Source organism: Gopherus evgoodei, chromosome 1 (genome assembly GCF_007399415.2).
Source record: "Gopherus evgoodei ecotype Sinaloan lineage chromosome 1, rGopEvg1_v1.p, whole genome shotgun sequence".
In the NCBI taxonomy this organism is placed as follows: domain Eukaryota; kingdom Metazoa; phylum Chordata; order Testudines; family Testudinidae; genus Gopherus; species Gopherus evgoodei.
Window position 1 is genome coordinate 226,850,823 of NC_044322.1, and position 22,304 is coordinate 226,873,126.

The following is a 22,304-nucleotide window of genomic DNA, read 5'->3' on the forward strand; positions in this document are numbered from 1 at the left end:
AATCTAGAACGGCCCCGATAAACTCTATCCGCTGCGTGGGAAGTAGAGTAGACTTGTCCGCATTGATTATGAGGCCCAAGGTCGCAAAGAGGGTGCTGATCCTGTTGACATGGTCGCGGACCTGTAGCTCCGACGTGCCTCGGATCAGCCAGTCATCCAAGTAGGGAAAGACGTGGATGCGGCAATGTCGAAGATGTGCGACGACGACTGCCATGCATTTTGTAAAGACTCTCGGGGCCGTAGAGAGGCCAAACGGAAGGACCGCAAATTGGTAGTGTTGGCGGTCGGCCACGAAGCGGAGGAAACGCCTGTGTTGGGGGGCAATCGAGATATGAAAGTAGGCATCCTGCATATCGAGGGCAGCGTACCAGTCTCCGTGATCCAGGGAAGGGATGATAGTTCCAAGGGATACCATGTGGAACTTCAACTTCACGATATACTTGTTGAGTTCCCGCAGGTCGAGAATGGGCCTGAGGCCGCCCTTGGATTTGGGGATTAGAAAGTAACGGGAATAAAACCCCTTGCCCTTCTCGTTGTCCGGAACCGCTTCTATGGCTCCCTTGGCCAGGAGCGCGTGCACCTCCTGACGGAGGAATTGCTCGTGAGAGGGGTCCCTGAAGAGGGACGGGGAAGGTGGGTGGGAGGGTGGGGGCGAAGAAAACTGCAGGCGACAACCGGCCTGCACCGTACGCAAGACCCAACGGTCCGACGTTATTTGGGTCCATGCCGGGAGGAAAAAGGAAAGGCGGTTGGAAAACTGCAGGGAAGGATCCGGAGGGGAAACTGGTACCGCGCCCCCGGGCGCACCTTCAAAATGAAGGCTTAGGTCCTGGAGGGGCCTTGGTGGAGCCTTGGTTCTGCCCCGTTTGCCCACCAGACTGCCTGCGACAGTTGTTCCTGCGTCGGCGCCTCGAAAGGTCCTGCCGTGGGCGGAACTGAGAGTATGGCTGCTGCTGCTGGTTTTGCTGCCTGAACGGCCTACGTTGTGTCGCCGGCGTATGCATGCCCAGCGACCTTATGATGACCCTGTTGTCTTTTAGATCCTTCAATCTAGGGTCTGTTTTATCCGAAAACAGGCCCTGGCCTTCGAAGGGGAGGTCCTGGATTGTGTGCTGGAGCTCCGGTGGAAGGCCAGAGACCTGCAGCCAAGAAATCCGGCGCATCGTAAGCCCCGAAGCTAGGGTCCGAGCGGCCGAGTCGGCAGCATCAAGGGAGGCCTGTACGATGTTCTTGCTACTTTCTTGCCCTCGTCCAGGATGGTGGAAAATTCCTGGCGTGCATCCTCGGGCAAGAGCTCCACAAACTTCCCCGCCGCTACCCAGGAATTGAAGGAGTAGCGGCTGAGGAGGGCCTGCTGGCTTGAGACCCGGAGCTGCAGCGCCCCCGCCGAATAGACCTTGCGGCCCAGGAGGTCCATCCGCCTCGCCTCCTTCAACTTGGGCGCTGGGGCCTCTTGCCCGTGGCGCTCCCTATCGTTCACTGACTGGACCACCAACGAGCAGGGGGTCGGGTGAACATATAAGTATTCATAGCCCTTTGAGGGGGCCATGTACTTTCGCTCCACCCCTCGAGCCATCGGAGGGATGGAGGCCGGTGACTGCCAGATGTTAGTGGCATTAGTTTGGATCGTTTTTATGAAGGGCAGTGCCACTCTGGTGGGCGCATCGGATGAAAGGATGCTCACCACTGGGTCCTCAATTTCCGACACCTCCTCCGCCTGCAAGTTCAGGTTCTGTGCCACTCGGCGGAGGAGGTCCTGGTGTGCCCTCAAATCCAGTGGGGGGGGGGCTGGAGGACGAGGTGCCCGCCACTGCCTCATCCGGAGACGAGGACGAGGAGACCCCCGGCAACAAGGTGTCCACGGGGGGTTCCGTGAGGGGCTGCACCTCCGTTTCCGGAGGGAGCTCTGGGTCCCGGTGAGTACCGTCCGTTTCCGGGGAGTGAGGGGGTCTAGACGCCGTCGCTTCCGGTGGTCTGCGCTCCGCCACAGGGCGGGGGGTAATGTGTTGCGGACCCTGGGCCTGAGAGTATGCCCATGGGGTCCAAAACCCCCACTGTGGAGGCCCTCGTTCTTGTGGCGGAGGGTCTTGGAACAGGGCCGCGTGCCTGTCCTGTGCCATGGCATAGACACTGTCAGTGTGGGAGGAAACCGACGGCTCCCTAGAAGGCCAAGGGGGCGCCGAGCTTGGTTGATATGCAGCTCTATGCGCCGTGACTGACGCTCCCCTCGGTGCCGAGGCTCGGTGCCGCCACCCACATCGGTACCGGGATCGGGACCGGGAACGGCGTGATGATCTGTGCCAAGATCCCGACCGGGAGCGGGAGCGATGTTGGTGCCGGGAGCGGGACCGCGACCTTCTGTGAACGCAGTGCCGGGCCGGCAGCGGAGACCAGGACCTACCACCAGCGTGGTGCCGGGAGGTCGACCGGGTTCGGGACCTGCCACCGGTTCGCTGCCGGGAGGTCGACCGCGGGGCCGAACGCCGAGGCGAACGGCTCCTGGAGTCTCGGTGCCGATGATGAGATGAGCCCGACCGGGACCGTGTGGATGGTGATCGGTGCCGCGAGTACGACCGGTACCGTCTGGGCGACCGGTGCCGGGACTTCGAGCGGCGCCCCGAGCATGAGCGTTCGCGCCTCCGGGGTGATCGGTGCCGGGACTCGGGAGACAGCGCTCGAAGCATCGGCCTATCCCTGGAAGTTATGCGTCCCGGGGGTGCCGGCTGAGGCTGAGATGGCTCCGTAAGTGCAATTAAGTCCCGAGCCAAGGTGAAGGTCTCCGGCGTCGATGGGACCCTTAGCTCGACCCCTGATCTTACGGGGGAGCTAGGTGGAGCTGGACTTGACGGACCTTCTGGGCCCGGAGTCGACAGCAGTCCTGCAGGCGGTGCCGCAGCTAAGGTAGGTGCCGGGCGGTCCACTCGGGCCTGCCTTGATGGTGTCGCAGACGCCGAGGGACGTAGATCTGCTCCCGGTGCCGGAGATGGTCGGTGCCGGGGAGTCTTGCCGGTGCCGGCGCGGTCCGGTGCCGTAGTAGAACTGGCTGACTGCGCCGCCGGTGCTGGAGACAGGGCCGCTTCCATGAGGAGAGCGCGAAGTCTTTGGTCTCTCTCCTTTTTAGTGCGAGGCTTAAAGGCCTTGCAAATGCGGCACTTGTCGCTAATGTGCGATTCCCCAAGGCACTTAAGGCACGCGTCGTGGGGATCGCTCGTAGGCATCGGCTTCTTGCACGCCGAGCACTGCTTGAAACCCGGCAAGCCGGGCATGGGCCCGGTGCCGGGGAGGGCAACGGCCCACCCACAGGCAACGTTCGATAACTATTTACAAGATTCTAACTAACTACTAGACTAAAAGACTATCTACAACTCAACTAAGAACTATCTACAATCAAACGACGAAGACGAACAGGAGAGCTAGGGACGTGGAGGTCAGCAAGCCGCACTCCACAGTTCCAGCAACTGACACGGCGGTAAGAAGGAACTGAGGAGCGGGCAGGCCGGCAGGGGTATATATCTAGTGCCATAGTGGCGCCACTCTAGGGGGCGACCTGCCGGCCCACTGGAGTTGCTAGGGTAAAAGGTTTCCGGCAGACGTGCACGCGCGGCGCGTACACCTACCTGGAATGGATATGAGCAATCACTCGAAGAAGAAAGAGCACTGCATGCTTCCTACACCATAAACATCCCTCAAGATGCTCACTACTCCCCTATTACATTCCTGTAATAACTATTCAATAGTACAATCAAACTCACTCTGCTACATATGAGGGGAAACTCTGGGCCTAGCAATAATTGCAAACTACATGGGATCAGGGCTGGCTCTACAGTTTTCACCGCCCCAAGCAGCACACCAAATTGCCGCCGCCACCGGCAGGGGCAGTCCGTGTGCCCTTAGGGCGTCAGGCGCATTTCCGCAGTGGAGGCAATTAGGCGGCAGCTTCTATGTTTAGCTGAAGTTGCACGGACAGCTAAACATAGAAGCTGCACTGAACTGCTGCCACCGTGGAAATGCGCCTGCTGCCCTAAGGGCACACAGACTGCCCCTGCCGCCCGCGGCGGCAATTCGGCACGCTGCCTGGGGGCAAAACAACAGGGAATGCCGCCCCTGGCAGATTGCTCCCCAAGCACCAGCTTGGAATGCTGGTGCCTGGAGCCGGCCCTGCATGGGATGTGTCAGAATCACAACAGAAATGCTGCATCTGCAATTCTGTATACAAATACTACACATACACAGGAATTTCCCACCAGCAGCTATAGGGCACAGGAATGAGAGGACAGCAAGAATGTAAGATTACAATAATAATTACTTAAGGATGGTCTCTGTTAACTGAGTGCTAAATGTATCCCAGGCTAATAAAGTTCTTAGCTAATAAATACTTCTGCCTCCAAGTTTATTTAGCCCAGGACAAGATTATTACCTTGCAAAGAAGAAGCATGCTCAAGTTGTTATTAAAATATTGTATAGATCACGATGCATGTATACAAACAACACATGTATATACATAAACCCAGATCCAGGCACCTGTCAGGACAGAAATATAGAGAACCCAGAAGATTGTTAGTATGAAGGCAAGTAAATATACATTTTGAAAGAAACCTGGAACACAATAGCTCTGCAAGGAAAGAAGTACTGATGAATTACTTCAGTTAGGATTTGTATTTTTAGTGATTAGGCATCCAATATCATCCCACATCTGAATGCCTGCAGAAAAATCTCTCTATTAAAGACCACCCAGCCTATCAACAAAGCTAACCCCTCTCCTCTCCTCCCAATGACAACATCATATTTGATTCAACATGGCTTAACTTTTATAAAAGACTTTCTGGAATATTAACTACAGATTTCAAGTGCATTACCTACAGCTAATTTTTATGTGTGGTATGCAACTAAAGTGAAAGAGAGTAGTTATGCATTAATTCATGTAAATGAGTTAGCAAGACAATTTTAGCACTACCAATGGTGTCAGAAAGCCCAGAGATATAACCTAGATTTGAAAGATTTGCAAAAAATGAGAATTAAACTCATTCCACATTTTGTCCTGTGATTGTTTTACTGTAACCATCGGGGTAAATTGGCCAGTGATCCAAGTTTCAGACCGAGTGCGTATTGGTCAGAAAATTAGCGTAAGTAGGGCCAAGGTTGTCTAAACTGCGCCAATCTGGAAATCATTTGCCTGTGCAAAATGAATGTAACTCCATCAAGTCACTCCAAATTTGGAAATACGTATGCATGAGCATGCACACTGGGGGAAAGGAGAGAATTATAGTTGAAAGTATGGCTGGCAAAGAGGATGTGCTGGGGGTATGTCAAGGGGAAAGACCTACTGTGGTTGCTCAGAGATGGTGTAAGCAGTTGAACAGTGGCTCATTGGAAGGATCAAGATACAACAAAACCTCTGCCTCTTAATAATTCTTGCAATACTAAGTCTACACAGCCTCCCTTCTGACAGTGTTGTACAAAAATGCTGTCTGTCCAAAGAGCTTTCAGCACTGGCAAAGCCTGGATGGGGTCAAAATTAAGTTTAGAAAGGCAAGCTAGCTTATAGATAAATAATAATAATAGATTATTTATCATTATTATAAAATATGCTCAAAGAGGTTTTTCCTATTGAAACAAGTAAGATTACAACTTGTCCAATAAAGTGATTAACAGCTAGGTCAGTGGCTCCCATGCAGTGAGAATAGTGGACTGCTAATGATATGTGGAACATTTGATGGTGATCCTTAGAACTGCCAGATCACATGGCACTACCTCCTCCTCCTCGCTTCCACGTGCTTGTGCAAGCATCCAGGTTCCTTAGTGCAACTTTTATTTTTAAAGGGTAAACAATGCTTCACACTGAAGTTAAAATTCAGGCCAGATTCTGATTTCAGTTACTCTAGTGTAAATTGAGAGTAACCCCATGGACTTCAGTGGACTAAATCTGACGTAACAGAAATCAGAAACTGCATCATCGGGTTTTATAAGTATTACTGCTGCCAGTGTCACAGAGATGTTGCAGTTGGAAATGGGAGAAGTCCATGTGATTGCACATGAAAGGGGATATGCCAGCAGGCAATCTCTGTCAAGACGTGCTCCAAACGCTATTAATATGTGTTTCAAAATATGTGGTTCAATAAAAATAAAACTAAAAATCCCTGAGCTATGTGGATGGAACTAAAGATCTCCTCTCTTTCCCATCCCCTTTTGATGGTCACACCCACTCTTACCCTGAGCCTGGGCCAGGACTGGGGGGTGGGTCTGGGGCCGGGAGCAGGTCTGCAGCCAGAGGCTGAGGCTGGGGGTGGGGAATGGAGCTACGCCAAGGCTGGGGACAGAGCCAGGCATGGAGCAAGAAGCCAGGGATGCGGTTGGGGGCAGGTCCAGAGCACGGCTGGGGGCAGGACCAGAGCGTGGCTGGGGGCAGGGACTGAGTGGCGCTCCCTTTCCACCCCTGTAGGGGCTGGCCTGGGCTTGCCGTGCCCCCCAGCGACATTCCTCGATGCCCCCCTAAGGGGGTCCACCCCACACTTTGGGAACCTCTGCCCTAATAAATGAGAACACACTTAGAATGCTGAAAAAGTCATTGAGCTCAAAAGTTCAGCCACATAATTTATTTACTCTAGCGTTATTCATATTGATGGAGTGTTGTTAAAGTGATGGATAAATTATAATATTACTGCCAATTATTCTTACCACACAAAAGTCCCATTAAAATCAATGTAAGTACTCTATGCATTTCAAAGAGAATCCGTAAATATAATACATAGTAAAACTACTGTGCTACACTAGCTGCTTACTCAGTCATATTTTTATCTCATAAGAAGTAGCAGCAACAGCCATATTAGCCTTACTTTATAGTACGTTTTAACTTCGCACACCAGAACACAAATGGGGAGCAATCATCAGTATAATGAACTACTTCGAAAGGCACATCCTGACCTTCATATGGAGCAGCAAGGACATACAATGAATTCCTTCCTCAAGAGGAAACCTGATGGAACATGCTGCTCTAATAACAGAACAGAAATTCCTCAGTCTCATATTGATTAAAAAGTGAAGATCAGAAGTATCTAAATTTGTGCATTCAGAACTGTTGTGTTCCTCCATTCCCTAGCACAAAAACACATATTCCCGGAAGCCAGTCAGGCATTTGCAAATCAGAATAATAGTGTGCTTGTCTATCCACTCTGTGCAGCAAATGGACGCTCTAGATGCTGGTGCAAGTGTTGAGGTCGTTTTGAAAACCTCTCCTTTTCGAATACAGGAGATTTAAACAGCATAAAAAAAATCAAGACTAATCCTCACTAGGGTTCATCATGTGTACTCTTTTATTTATCTGTTACCCATAAAGAAATTTAACTATTCCATTATTATCCACCCCAAATGTTCAAAAATCGTAAGTCAGGACCCACAAAAATCGTGATACTGGCTTACAAATCATGAGATTTCAAAACTATATAAATAAATTGGGGTTTTTTTTGTATACCTCTGTTTTGTTTACCTGCAGGGTGCACTTGGTTCATGTTTTCAACCTATTCTTCACAACAAGGGCTAGAGAAACTTTCATTTTGGGGGTAACTGTGCTTCTCTTGCAATCTCTTGAATCCAGCAGCTGGGGCTTTAAGAAAGAATGCCAAACTTGTGATAAAAATAGCCTCTTAAATGGGGCACAAGCACTCAAAAGGGACAACAGGCCTTTATAAATAATGATCTTATCCTGGCACAGGGAGGTAGAATAGCTTCAGAAGCATCTTGGCACATAAGTGGACTGCTCACATTGTCTCCCCTTCTATGGAGTGCAGCATATTTCAGGTCCACTGGCCAGTACAATAGGGGATTGAGTCATAGCTCCACATACCCTCTGTCCCTCCCTGCCCATCCCCCCATCCTGGGGGGAGGTATGAGGGAAGGAGTGAGGGAGCACACTGACCGGAGCACACAGACTGCAATTCTCTCCAGCCTTTTCATGGGGCACAGAAAGTTGGGGTGGAGAGAAAGGCTCCATATTGCCCCCTCATTGTGCACCTAGTGTAAGGGAATAGGTGAATCCATTCAAAAGTGAGCAGGTTACAAATATTAGAACCAGACAAAATTATTCTATTTTTAAAATATCATTAAATATACAGCAAATATTACTCAACCATCTCTAACATTAGTTGTCCAAGAGCAGACGTTAGCCATGCAGCAGCGCCTCACAAAAAGCTACAGCATACATTTCTGTCACCCCCCACACCCAGGTACTTGGTTTTTACTTGACCCAGGAACTTTGGAAACACAAAGGGTCTAATATAAGCATGTGGCATTTTAGCAGGAAAACACAAAGAAAAGCCGTGTTACAAATGAGAGGAACACCAGATTGAACAGAGATGCGGATTTAGATGGTCAAAATGTTGTGCTGCCAAAAAATTAAGCAAATGTCTCAATAAAACACTTCACTAGGTACAGGGTGTACAGCGCAATCTAATCTTAAGGGCATATTAGAAAAAGGCTGGCCATGAGAGGTCTCTGCATCAGGAAGAAGAAACAGCAAGCAGAATATACAGATCTACAGTAAATCACACTGAATGGAAACACTCATCTTTTGTAAGTGCCAAACAGGTGGCAAAGCAGAATCGAGGGCAGCAATGAATTACTCAGCGCTAGAAAAGAAATAACCAATTAATTTTTTCTTGCAGCTGATTAGACCGAAGTGAGTTTTAGCTAATGGATTTAAAAGTTCAGTGAGGAATTCATACATTCCTCAGTGCCATATTTATAATGCGTTCTACAGCCTGAGTAATGTTTTTTCTAAATGTTTCTTCCCACTGCATGGCTGTGAGATTCTGCCGTTCAACGTATCCTCAATAGTTCATCTCTTACTTGGTATCACACTAAGTTTCTATTCAAAGGTCATTTCCCTAAGTAAATAGGTTCTCAAGGCAATGCAGTACTACAAACTTTATCTCCTAGCATGTGCCAATAAGATCTTATAGTCCACACTTACTATGAACACTTACTACCAGGCTCAGGACCTGATCCAAAGCCTACTGAAGTCAATGGTAGTGTTCCATTGATGTCAACGGCCTTTGGATCAGTTCCACTTCTGAAATCCCACTAGATGCTTATCTGCATCTTTATGCACTTAAATACCTTTGAAAATCTGGCATATCATGCTTACTATAAAACACATCATTTTTAATAAGGTCTTTTAAGCACTGAAATACGCTGCAGCAATCAAAATATTTTGTGTTATTAAATCTGAGGAATTTTCTTAACAGGAAGAATTAAAAGCACAGATTTTTACCCTGCTTCTTGTTAGATATTCTTATCTCAGAAGGTTAACTAACTGTCAAAACATCAGCAGAAAGGCTTTTGCAAACTTTTTCCCTGTCCTAGGAAAAATCTGCATTTGCTCTGGATATAGAGACCATGCTAACACTTGAAGTTCATCCCACTGCATTTTGCAACAAAACTTGATCTGCCCCAGGCTTTTACTAGACTTCATAATTAAGTAGAAAGGCCAGTAACTATAAATGCCAGCTACAGCGTCGGTATTACAAGAGCATCCACTCTGTGGAAAAAATCTGCTGTTCTCTGATCCATTCTGACATGCTGTGGTTTGTTTCAAAATCATAATTGGTACTGTAGTAAACAAACATGAGCTTGTAAAAGCTACCAACATTGTGCTTTGATTCACTGAGAAATGTTCCATCTTCTACACCAAGGATCACCAACACTGAAATTGGGTTGGAAGTAAGCTTTGACACACGGATTGAAAATTGCCTGAAGGATCAATTATTTCATATAGCAGACTGGAGAGCAAGAATGACCCTGGTCCAAAGGATAAGGAAGTGGACTGGGACTCAGAAGAGGTGGGTTTTATTCCAGGCTCTGCTAGGGAACTGGTCTATGACCTTGGGCAAATCACTTCACCTCTCTGTTTCCTCACCTATCCTTGTCTTGTCCATTTTAATTGTAAGCTTTTCCAGGCAGAGATTGTACAGTGTCTAGTGCAATGGGGCTTTGATCTCATGTGGAGTGTCTATGTGCGACTGTAATACAAGTAACAGAAACAAGCATACGCAGCAAAAAGAGTAAGGTGCTCAGACACTAGCATGATGAACATGTTATCAAGAAGATATCTGCCCAGACAGAGATGATTACTGAGGTATCACGGGCTAATGTCTCTAACGGCATGCTCCAGAAATTGTTATTGAGTCCTGTTTTATTTAACATTTATTCATGATTTGGGGAAAAAAGTGGATTATCAGACCATAAATGAAATCCACAAAGGATAGGGGTCTTAAAAATGAGAACAGAACAATACATACTAGCTTAAAAAAAAAGGCTGGACATTAGGGGAGCAAAATAAGCTTCAAACTTGAAAAATGCAAGCTGGGGAAAACTCATCTGAAAAAAGAGATATTTAGCTGGTTTTATTTGCTTCAATTTTAATAGGGGTTGGTTTTATGTTTTTATTTTACCGTAATTATTCCCTTAATATGTTGTTCAGCTCCCTGAGTACCTTGACAGCGTTTGGAAGGAAATTAACAGGAGGAAGAAACTCAGAAAGTAATAATACCAAAGGACATCTAATGGGGACAGTGGACAGCAAATTAGATGCAGACTTAAAATATGATGTGGCAGGTAGGGGGAAAACCAGTGGGGCTTTGAGCTACATATTCCAAAGCATCATTTCATAGACCTAGGTTTTTCTACTCCTCTATGTCCCTGATCCTACTAAGTACTTTAGCGCATGTCTGACTTTAAGCACCAGAGTAGACCCATTGATGAATCACATGCTTAAAGTTAAGCATACACTTAAATACTTTGCTGGATCAGGCCTACATGGTCTTGTGTGATTATACCTAGAATACTGAGCTTCACATTAGAGCTCTCTTTTCACATTAGTTTTAAACTGGTGTAAGTGAGATCAGAATCAAGTCCAGCATGTACAGCTCAGTGAATGATGCCCATACACTCACGTTCTGCTGTGGGAGACAGAGAAACATAGCAGTCAGAACCAACTGTGATCCTGAGCAGATCTGTCACAAAGCTGATAAAGCTTTTAGCTGGGACTGCTGTGCCACCTGCTGCTGTTCTCATCCCAGTTCCTGTTCCAAAGGAGGGCAAAAATCAAACAGACATGTAGATACCAGGTTTGAAAGCAGACTCTCTACACTAGCCTGAGGTCTTTGAGCTTGTTCTGGAGTTCTGACATCAGGGTAAACAGACAAGCAAATGACTCACTATAGTTGTTAACACTCATTGTAGTAGTCAGACCTGGGTTGTTTGGGTATTGAGATATCTGCAAAATGCTGGAAGACAGAATGTATCTCATTAGAATATGCAAATGACTTACTAGGTAATAAGATGGCTAGGAAAACTTTATAACCACAACATTTTCAGTCAAGAAAAAAGTGGACAACATAAGATTTGTCATTCTAGAAAAGTCCAATGGTCTAGCTAGTCCAATATCCTGCCTAGGACAATGACCAAACTAAAGAGGCTCATTCATATAAAAATGTATGCTTTTTTTTTTGTGTTACGAACCTGTTTACCACAATTATATCTGGTGGCAGAGAGTTCCACAGATGAAAAGTTACACAAAAAGTATTTCCTTGTATCCCGTGTCAGTTTTGCCTTTACATTCTGGAATAGGGTGAGTGGCAGAGTTGGGCAATCTCTTTGTAGAAAACAATTTATTTGAGGCCTGATCCAAATACCACTGAAGTTAATTGAACAGCTCTGTTTAACTTCAGTGGACATTGAATAGCTAATGATGAATTTAGCTTCATATTCTTCCTATGCCAGCAAACTGTAGCATGACTGTTAGGAATGTCCACCATTTGGTGGTGGTTATTATTTTTACAAGCTATTCATGAAAGAGTTTTTATTTAGAAAAAAAAACCCTATAAGAGCATTTCCATTTCTAGATACAAGCACCCATGAATATTTATTTTCACTATTGTTCACAATGGTTTTGCTTTTTGCAAATGTTCTTGCACTAAATATTCACGAACAAAAAGAGTCACCAGCAAATGGAATCAGTGGTCTTCTTATATATATTAATTATAGTAAATACTGTAACTAGCTACTCTACTTTTATTCCTCCCACATAGAACTTGTCTACATAGTGGGGTAACGCACAGTACAGGAGAGTGATTTCTAAAGCGCACTAACATGTTGCACATTAATTGGTCTACGTAGACCCTGTTGGTATGCTTTAATGTAGTACAAAGGGTAGTATATTAAACTGCATTAGGGAACCTTTAGTGAGCACCCGAAGGGTCTAAACCAGGGGTTCTCAAACTGGGGATCGGGGCCTCTCAGGGGGTGGCGAGACTATTACATGAGGGGTCATGAGCTGTCAGCCTCCACCGCAAAGCCAGCTTTGCCTTCAGCATTTGTAATGGTGTTAAATATATAGAATGAAACTTTTTAATATATATGGGGGGGGGGGGGTCACACTCAGAGGCTTATGTGAAAGGGGTCACCAGTACAAAAGTTTGAGAACCACTTGTCTAAACAGACCAATTAACATGCAACTCATTAGTAAGCCTTAGAAATCACATCTCCATGGTGTGCATTACCCCACTATGTAGACAAGTCCCTAGTGTTTTAATCACTTGTTGCATAGAAGAGTCCTTTACACTTCTACTCATTTTTGAGGCATGTCTCTGGAACTCTTTTATATCTGCTATGTCTTGTATGAGATTAACAGAGCATTGAAGGTTGGGACATACATTCCAGCTACTTATATTGTGACATAGTATTTTCTGTGTTACTCAGCTCAAAAATGGGCAACATAAGGAATATTATAAAGTACAGGCCTAAATTTAATTTCATCTCCCATTGGGTTACCCAATTACCTAGTTGTGGTATGAATTTGAATGACTTAATTTTTTTCCAGAAAACTTTGCTACCTCATGATTCATCCCTGTTTCAGATCATAAATATAATGAAAAGTACAGATCCTAATATTTATCCCTACATTTATATTCCTATCTTTTACTCACTTTAAAAAAACCCATGGTAGGTCTTTAATTTTTACCTGGTGGTTACCAATTCTCTGAAGGATTCTGTCAAAAGCTTCTAGAAAGTCTAAATAAATCATTTGCTTATTATTTTAGTGCATTTAAAACGCTTCTCATCTAGCCATTAGTTTGTTAATTCCAATAAGGCAGAGAAGCACAATTTAGTCAAAGCTGGAATGGTTTGATCCTACCAACTTTTACTCACCAACATGCTTTATAATTAATAATCTTCCCAACTATATTTCCAGATACTGATTTGTAACTGCCTATATTGTTCACTGGTCTATAATGGCCAAGATGCCACTTGAGAGGCAGCGTGGTCTGGCGCCTAGGGTACCAGACTGGCACTCAGGGTCTCAGGAATGGACCTGAGTTCTGGTTTTCCTCTGCCACTTGCCTCCTGGGTGCCCTCGATACTTACCTCCTTTGTGAAGCATTTTGAGATCTAGAGAATGAAGAGCGCTATATTAAAACTATGCATTATTATTACTGTCACCTCTTCTGAAGCTTGTTTCCTGAGATACTGAACCCCCTCAACTCCAGCCTACATCAGTGGGAGCTGAGGCAGCTCAGCACCTCATAGGATTAAGCTCTTAGAGATAGGTATAAAGTGGACCACACTCCTGGCCTCTTGCATAGTAGCTGTTTAAATATTACGGTATATATCTTTGTTAGCAGCTGAGATGCTTCATTCTTTATTTCCTTAAGAATGTTCAGATGAATAGAATCCAGTCTTGATGATTTAATGTAATTTAATTTCCAGAGTTATTTCATCACTTCTTTCAACTTGTAAAGAATAACCCTAGGGAAGGTACTTCCCCATCATGCTGTGTTCTGAAGACCAATGCAAAGAAATCATTCACCTTCTCTGTAATCTATTCTCTGATTTTCCCTCTGGCAGTCTACTGAATCCACTGCCTCTTCTGCAGGCTTCTGAATCTTGATGTACTTAAAATGTCTAATTATTGTCTTTATATCTTTTGCTACTTCTTCTGGTCCAAAGTTCCCTTTGCTCTCAGTGTTATATCTTACCTGTCAGAGTTTGTGTTCTGTTTTACCTTAGCATGGGCTGAATTTTACATTTTTAAAAACACTACTCTAGGGTGCCAAGTACACTTTCATACCTTGCTATTTATCTGTACTTTTCCCCCTATAGACAAAACACTGTCACACAATTTTTTTTGTTCTGTGCTATGCATAACTTCTGTGATACTAATGAGGTATTCTTAATTAGCTGTCACGCTAAGTTTATGGGGTTTAATTTTCTAGATTTTTCCTTTCAGATTATTGATGATAGCCTGAATTCTTTAAAAATCTCCTTTCCTTTCTGTCCGCCAATGTCATCGGCTCTGACACTGTGACAGCCTACAGTCAATCAGAAAATTTAATGGCAAGATTAGTCTACATTATTCTCTGCATTAGCTCCTCTTCCTCTTGCTTGAATCATCTGAGCACTACCCCAACTCAGAACAAAAAAAACCCATAAAATAAATCAAAATAAAATACAGTTACTTCCTCTAAATGAATCCTCCATTCACAGCTGTTAATTGAAGGGAATTTCTCATCCAACTGAAGGAGCCACAAAAAGCAACTCTGTTGTGCCAATGTGTATGTGTCTCCCCACTTTTGGCTGTTCAATTTGAAACACCTAGAGCCCGATTTTCATATACACTGATCACCCACAATTCCAAATGAAGTCAATAGCAGTTGTAGGTACTCAGCCCTTCAACTAGAAACACCTAGGGCCTGGTTTTTTTTGGAACACACAAAAATGGAGGTATCCAAAAGTAGGTGCCCCTTGAGACAATGTTGGTCTAAATGATTTGCCCAACTTTGCATGCAGTCAGTGGCAGAACTAAACATAGAACCCAGATCTCTCAGGACCCATCTCCAACTCGAACCACTAGATACAGATTCTTCAGGGAGCCATTCTGGGGCAAGCAGAATTGTGTCTACATCAATGCCTTGAAACCATTCACATTGACAATATATCACCATTTGAGCCCTATCTAAAACAAAACATGAATTTCTAATCCCACATGAGACTTAAAACCAGCTGCAAACAAGATCTTACTCTTCAGAAACACAAATCTAAGTTGCAAGGATGTCAGCAAGTGTGGAGAGATTTTAAGGCTCATGTAACGCAGACTCCTGTGGTGAATGAATATAGGACGACCCACACTTTTAGAAAATGGCATTGTATCTGCTTTACAAATCCCACAGCTATACTCCCTCCTTGCATCCTTATTCCTTCCTCAGGAAGGCGTCACTAATCTATCAAATGAACTTTTACTTTAGAAGGCAGGGTCTGTTTATTTATGGGCAAGGTCTGTTTTCTGTTGTGGTTCTGTGTTTACACAATGCCTGGCACAATGGGGGTCCTGGTCCATGACTGGTCCCCTATATGCTACTGCAATACAAACAACAACAACGTGAAAAGAGTTTAAATGCAATTACATTCTACGTGTCCTAAATGACAAACCATTTCCCCCTTTTCTGAAAGATGGAGGTTTTCTCCTTTTCGCTAGGTTTCGTCAATTAGAAATTGGACTTTGAAAGCAAAGGCCTCTTAAGTGAGCCCGTGGTACCAGGTGTACTGACCTTAATCAAGTCTCGTGCCTCTTTTTTTGTATTTATTCAGTCATCCCATATGCTGAAATCTGAACAGACTGAATGCAGCATTGGTAAAATTCCAACAAGGTTTGTGATTAATCCTTTTTTTTTTTTTTTAAATAATTGCATACCAAATTCCTGCTCTGAAAATCCAGTGGGTTCCAAAAATGTTTGAGTAATGAGGCAGATATACCATTTTGTGGGAAACTAATATAAAATTTATTTTAGCAGTGCTTTAAAAGCAAATTCTATTTAAAAATGTTACCACATAGCCCGTCTGTGCCAACTATTTCATTTAAAAAACAAACAAAAACACTGTAGAGATATACTTTTGAGAAAAACTGTATTAACAGCACAATTGCATTAACGTAGTGGGCCAAACCTGGCATCCTTATTCAGTGTTTACTCAGGAAAAGCTGCCGTTGATTAAAAATAGAAACTGAAAAAAGACCCAGGGTTTGACCCCTGAGAGTATGAAGCTACAACTTTGCCATTATCGAAAAGCAGTTTGGTCAAGTGGATAGATCTGGGTTCTACTCCAAGCTCTATTACTTACCTACTGTGGGTGACCTCTCACTCTTTGTCTTCTCTATTGAAATTGCAAGCTCTATGGGCTAGGGATTGTTCCTTACTAAGTATCTATACCATTTAGCATAATAAGGCCCTGATCTTGATTGGGGCCTACAGATAGTTCACTAATACAAATTTATAATATTGTGAGGTTAATCGTGAGGCCAAGTTTCCAAATTCATCCCTGGTGTAAAAACAAGAATTTGACCCATGGTCTCTAAACAATAGTATTATAAATATTTCTTATCATTTAGTATGAAGGAGAGGTAAAGTACATTATGTGCTTGAACTTCTGCACATGATAAGTTACTTGTTTTAAAAAAAAATAGCCTTTGTGTGTTTTCTGGCAGCAGCCTGGATCTGTGATGCAAGTAGAGATGGCTCTGCACAGCCAAAACAGTTCTCTGTAATACAGATGGTTGTTGTGGGGAATACACTCTGAAGAATATGGTACTTCTTCTGATCTCCTCCACGGTATGCTTGCTAGTACTCTACCTACATATACCATCCTAGCTTTAACATTGCCTCAGCATGAAAGATGAACACTGTTCATCTGCTCTCACTATGTGGAATCCCAGATCTGTAAAGAATGGCCGCCTCCTCTCCCCATTCTTCATGCAAAAAGGGGAGAGCTGTGCATATAAAAGTATCCCCCACATGCAGATTAAGTGGGCATGACTAGACCTTTAAGACCCTGTGGGGCAACATTTTACTTACTGTGGTGAACACTTACTCACTCAAGTAGTCTCTCTGACTTCGGTGGGCTTACTCAATTCAGTAAGTACTCATCAAGGGGAGTAAGGGTAGCACAACTGGTCACAGTGATTAAGGTGACACAATGTAATAAATGGGAATAGTACCTAAATCTTATGCAGCACTTTGCATCAGTAGATCTGAAAGCACTTTACCAAAGAGGTCTGCATTAGGGCTGTCAAGTGATTTAAAAAATTAATCACAATTAATCGCGTGATTCATCGCACTGTTAATAATAGAATACCATTTATTTAAATAGTTGGAGATATTTTCCACATTTTCAAATATATTGATTTTAATTACAACACAAAATACAAAGTGTACAGTGGTCACTTTATATTTATTTTTATTACAAATATTTGCACTGTAAAAAACAAAATAAATAGTATTTTTCTATTCACCTCATACAAGTACTGTAGTGTTTTCTCTATCATGAAAGCTGAACTTACAAATGTAGAATTATGTACAAAAAATAACTGCATTCAAAAATAAAACAATGTAAAACTTTAGAGCCTACAAGTCCACTCAGTCCTACTACTTCTTCAGCCAATTGCTCAGACAAACAAGTTTGTTTACATTTGCAGGCAATAATGCTGCCCATTTCTTGTCTACAGTGTCACCTGAAAGTGAGAACAGGTGTTGGCATGGCACTGTCATAGCCAGTGTTGCAAGATATTTATGTGCCAGATGCACTAAAAATTCATATGCCCCTTCATGCTTCAACCACCATTCCAGATGGTATGCATCCATGCTGATGACGGGTTCTGCTCTATAATGATCCAAAGCAGTGCGGCCCGATGCATGTTTATTTTCATCATCTGAGTCAGATGCCACCAGCAGAAAGGTTGATCTTCTTTTTTGGTGACTGGGTTCTGTAGTTTCTGCATCGAAGTGTTGCTCTTTTAAGACTTCCGAAAGCATGCTCCATACCTCGTCCCTCTCAGAGTTTGGAAGGCACTTGAGATTCTTAAACCTTGGTTGAGTGCTGTAGCTATCTTTAGAAATCTCACATTGGTACCTTCTCTGTGTTCTGTCAAATCTACAGTGAAAGTGTTCTTAAAATGAACAACAAATGAAGAGCTCCCAATTCACCTTGAGCCAAGTGTGAGCCATTTGCTTCCCCCTCCAAAAAGCAAGACAATTAAAACCTTGTCACCTGTAGAAAACTAGCGTGTTACCCCCAGCCACAATAAAAAGGATGCCATGTAATTTACAAGCTGCAAGGTTGCAGTATCACACCTCCTATAATTCTAGGGCAGAGATGCTACTGTTAAGGAGAGCCCACTGTTTCCTGAAAACATCTCTCCCCCTAATTCTGGCCAGGGAAACCCCAGATGAGATAGAAGCCACTGTAGCCACTGCACAAAATTACAATCATGGAGAAAAACATCCAAGACTGTTATAACATGAAATAAATAGCAGAATGTGTGTAAAACACAGTAGGAGACATACAATTCTCCCCCAAGGAGTTCAGCCACAAATGTAATTAATGCATTATTTTTTTAATGAGCACCATCAGCATGGAAGCATGTCCTCTGGAATGGTGGCCGAAGCATGAAGGGGCATATAAAAGTTTAGCATATCTGGCACGTAAATACCTTGCAATGCTGGCTACAAAAGTGCCATGCGAACGCCTGTTCTCACTTTCAGGGGACATTGGAAATAAGAAGTGGGCAGCATGATCTCCTGTAAATGTAAATAAACTTGTTTGTCTTGGTGATTGGCTGAACAAGAAGTAGAACTGAGTTTTATATTGTTGTGTTTCTGAGTGCAGTTATGTAACCAAAATAAAAAATCTCCATTTGTAAGTTGCACTTACATGATAAAGAGATTCCATTATGGTACTTGTATGAGGTGAATTGAAAAATACTGTTTCTTTTGTTTATCATTTTTACTGTGCAAGTATTTGTAATAAAAAATATAAAGTGAGCACTGTACACTTTGTATACTGTGTTGTAATTGAAATAAATATATTTTAAAATGTAGAAAAACATCCAAAAATATTTAATAAATTTCAATTAGTATTCTATTGTTTAACACTGTGATTAATTTTTAATCACGATTAATATTTTTTAGTTAATCACCTGAGTTAACTGCAATTGAATCGACAGTCCTAGTCCATATTATTATCTCCATTTTATAGATAGGGACATTGAGGTGAAGAGACTTGCTCTAGGTCACCCAGCAGGCAAATTTCAAAGAGAAAATTTTCAAAGACAGAAAAATAAAACAGAACAAAACTGACAAATTCTTCAGAGACAGCTCTCAAAACATTTTCAGCCAGTTCAGAATGCTCCATGCCAATAAAGTCTGAAGAGAGAAAAAAAGTGACAGGAGAAGAATGCTGTCCATGCTGGCTAAAAAACAGTGCTTAGTTAATACACCTGAAATGGTACAGCAAAGCCTAGTATACCATTGAAATCCAGAGGTATAGAAGCTATTGTAGAATTGTTTTCTAGCCCATCTAGACTTTCATTATTAGGATTTCTATTTCCACAGGTGAGACATTTAAAGGTCACTCACTACTGCAGTAAAAAAATCAGAAGTTTCTTTCCATCTGTACCTGAGGTTTGCATGCACTCTAAGTTATGCAGAAAGAAGCACTGATATAAACAAACTGATGCAAGCTCAGATTTTTAACACCAGTAGCTGTTTTTTTGTGATTCTATGGCGCATCATCAGGAGAGATGTTAAAAAGTGGAGTTTCATTAGAGGTGCCTTCATTTTGTCATGCCCAACTTGAAGCACCTTACTCTGTCCCCATCAACTAGCGGCATAAAAGCTGTTCTCTAAGTACAACATAAAACCGAATTAAAATGAGAAGTCTGAAAGGGTCTAGAAGGCATCGGGAAAACGATTAGTAATCTGCAATGATGGCTCAAATGTCTTCTCCAACATTGTTTCCAGAAACAAGAGGAACTTAATATGAACATCCAAACTATTTAAGTCTTGTACAAAACTATCCTTCTAATACTAAAAGCTTAAATATGACTTTCAAAAACCTCTTCTTTCATGTGGTGTAGTGGATTTTCCTTCAAACAATCAGATATAATTTGCAGTTCATTAGTTTTCACACACAGCTTTTTAACATCTTTTTCCAAAGAAACTGATATAAGAACCACCAAGTTCTTTTTGGAGTCACGTAGATCAAAAGAAGATTCTAAAGCTTGAACAGCTGTTAAGATTAAATATAATGATGTACCAAGGGATAAAGTGAACAGAGGCAATATGTGAGCAGCATGAAAAGCCTCCAAGTAAGCTGTGGCTAAAAGTGATTCTTAAAATAGTGAGGAAGCAAGGAAAGCCCTTCATTTAACCCCATAACTTTCAGGTCCTGTGGAATCAGGAACTATACGCTTTTCTACACACTCGCCTTCCTTTCTCAACCACCTGTTAGAAGGCATTTTTATGGAGATGAACAGAGCACAAAGAAATCAAATGTTCTCTTTTAAACACAGCCCAATAGAATTAGGAATAGTTTTTAGAAAATCTAAAGATATTGATTATGCAAAGTGGGCCTTGGTACTGTTTAATAACAGGCAAACTATATATGTGGCAAATTTACCCTACATAAAATAACACCAAAAATATAAACACAGCTGAAAGAACAATTCATCTATTGCAACCGTGAATAAAAAGTGTAAAGTCGCCTATAAATAGGGTTTAAGAAAAAAACCCCAAACCACATACTCCTGTTCAGCCACTGTCATTATGGGTAAGCTAAGAAATAAAAGTCCAAGCAGCAACAGTAGCTCCCCACCCTGATAAGGGGATTTTAAGGGTATGTCTACGCTGCAATTATGGATTGCAGCTTGTCATAAACAGGTAGTTAAGGGTTAATGTCTCTTTTACCTGCAAAGGGTTAACAACCTCAGCGAACCTGGTTGACACCTGACCAAAGGACCAATCGGGGGACAAGATACTTTCAAATCTTGGTGGAGGAAAGTCTTTGTTTGTGCTGTTTGTTTTGTTCTTTGTTCTCTCTTGGAGCTAAGAGGGGCCAGACGTGTAACCAGATCTTTCTCCAATCCTTCTGAAACAGTCTCTCCTGTTCAAAATAGTAAGTACTAGATAGAAGGCGGAGTAGTCTTTATGTTTGTTTTCTTTATTTGCAAATGTGTATTTTGCTGGAAAGATATTTTAACTCTGTCTGCTGTAACTTGTACTTAGGCTAGGGGGGAAGGAGTCCCTCTAGTCTATGTAAAGCTGAAGACCCTGTAAACATTTTCCATCTTGGTTTTGCAGAGATAATTTTTATTTTTCTTTCTTTAATTAAAAGTTTTCTTTTTTAAGAACCTGATTGATTTTCCCCCCTTGTTTAACACCCAAGGAGATTGGGTCTGAACTCACCAGGGGATTGGTGGGGGAAAAGGAGGTGGGGGGAAGGTTAATTCCTCTCTGTTTTAGGATCCAAGGAGTTTGGATCAGCGTATCTCTCAGGGAAAGCCAGGGAGGGGGAAGGAGGGGAAATGGTTTATTTCCCTTTGTTTTAAGACCCAAGGCGTTTGGGTCTTGGGTCCCCCAGGGAAGATTTTGGGGAGACAGGGAGTGTACCAGACACTGGAATTTCTGGTTGGTGGCAGCGCTATCAGATCAAAGCTAGGAATTAAGCTTAGAAGGGTACATGCAGGTCCCCACTTTCTGGACGCTAAAGTTCAAAGTGGGAATAATACCTTGACACAGCTCATGTAGCTATACATGATCTAGCTTTAATTTAGCCAACTTGGGTCCCAGAGCAATGAAGCAACAGCAGTGTGTGCTTCAGCACGGGCTAGCCCCGTGAGTGACTATCCAGGGTTCCAAGTGGGCTTGTACAGCCTGCACTGAAGCATGCACTGCTGCAGTTTCTCTGCTTCAGGATCTGAGCTAACTAGATGAAAGCTAGCTAAGGTGTGTCTACTCCTGCAAGCTACCATACTCCTGATTGCAGAGTAGGCATACTCAGACTCTTTGTTCACTTAGTGCACACACAGGACTGTGAACGGATGAGGGGTTTATTTGCTTAGGGCCAGACTGTGAACTTTTTGGTCACACTGATGAGTAATTATTTATGTGAGGAGTCAGTGCTCACCAATATGAGCATGGGGCTCACAATCTGACCCAGAGGGTAGATCTACACTGCAATTAAACACTGCAGCTGGCCTAAGTCAGCTGACTTGGGCTCACACTTTGGGTTTGTTTAACTGTGGTGTAGCTATTCGGGCTCAGGCTGGAACCCAGGCTTCGGGACCCCATGACGGGGAGGCCCCCAGAGCCAGGGCTCAAGCCCAAGCATCTACATGGCAACTAAACAGTCCTGTAGCCTGAGCTCCGCAAGCCTGAGTCAACTGACACAGGATAGCCACAGGTGTTTAACAGCACTGTAGACAC

General features: G+C 43.5%; 1 protein-coding gene across 2 annotated transcripts in view; it reads right to left on the bottom strand.

Annotated features, from left to right (window-relative positions):
* The window catches only part of TSPAN11 (tetraspanin 11), a 179,301-nt gene that overhangs the window by 124,913 nt on the left and 32,084 nt on the right, over nucleotides 1-22,304 (bottom strand). The window lies entirely within an intron of this gene.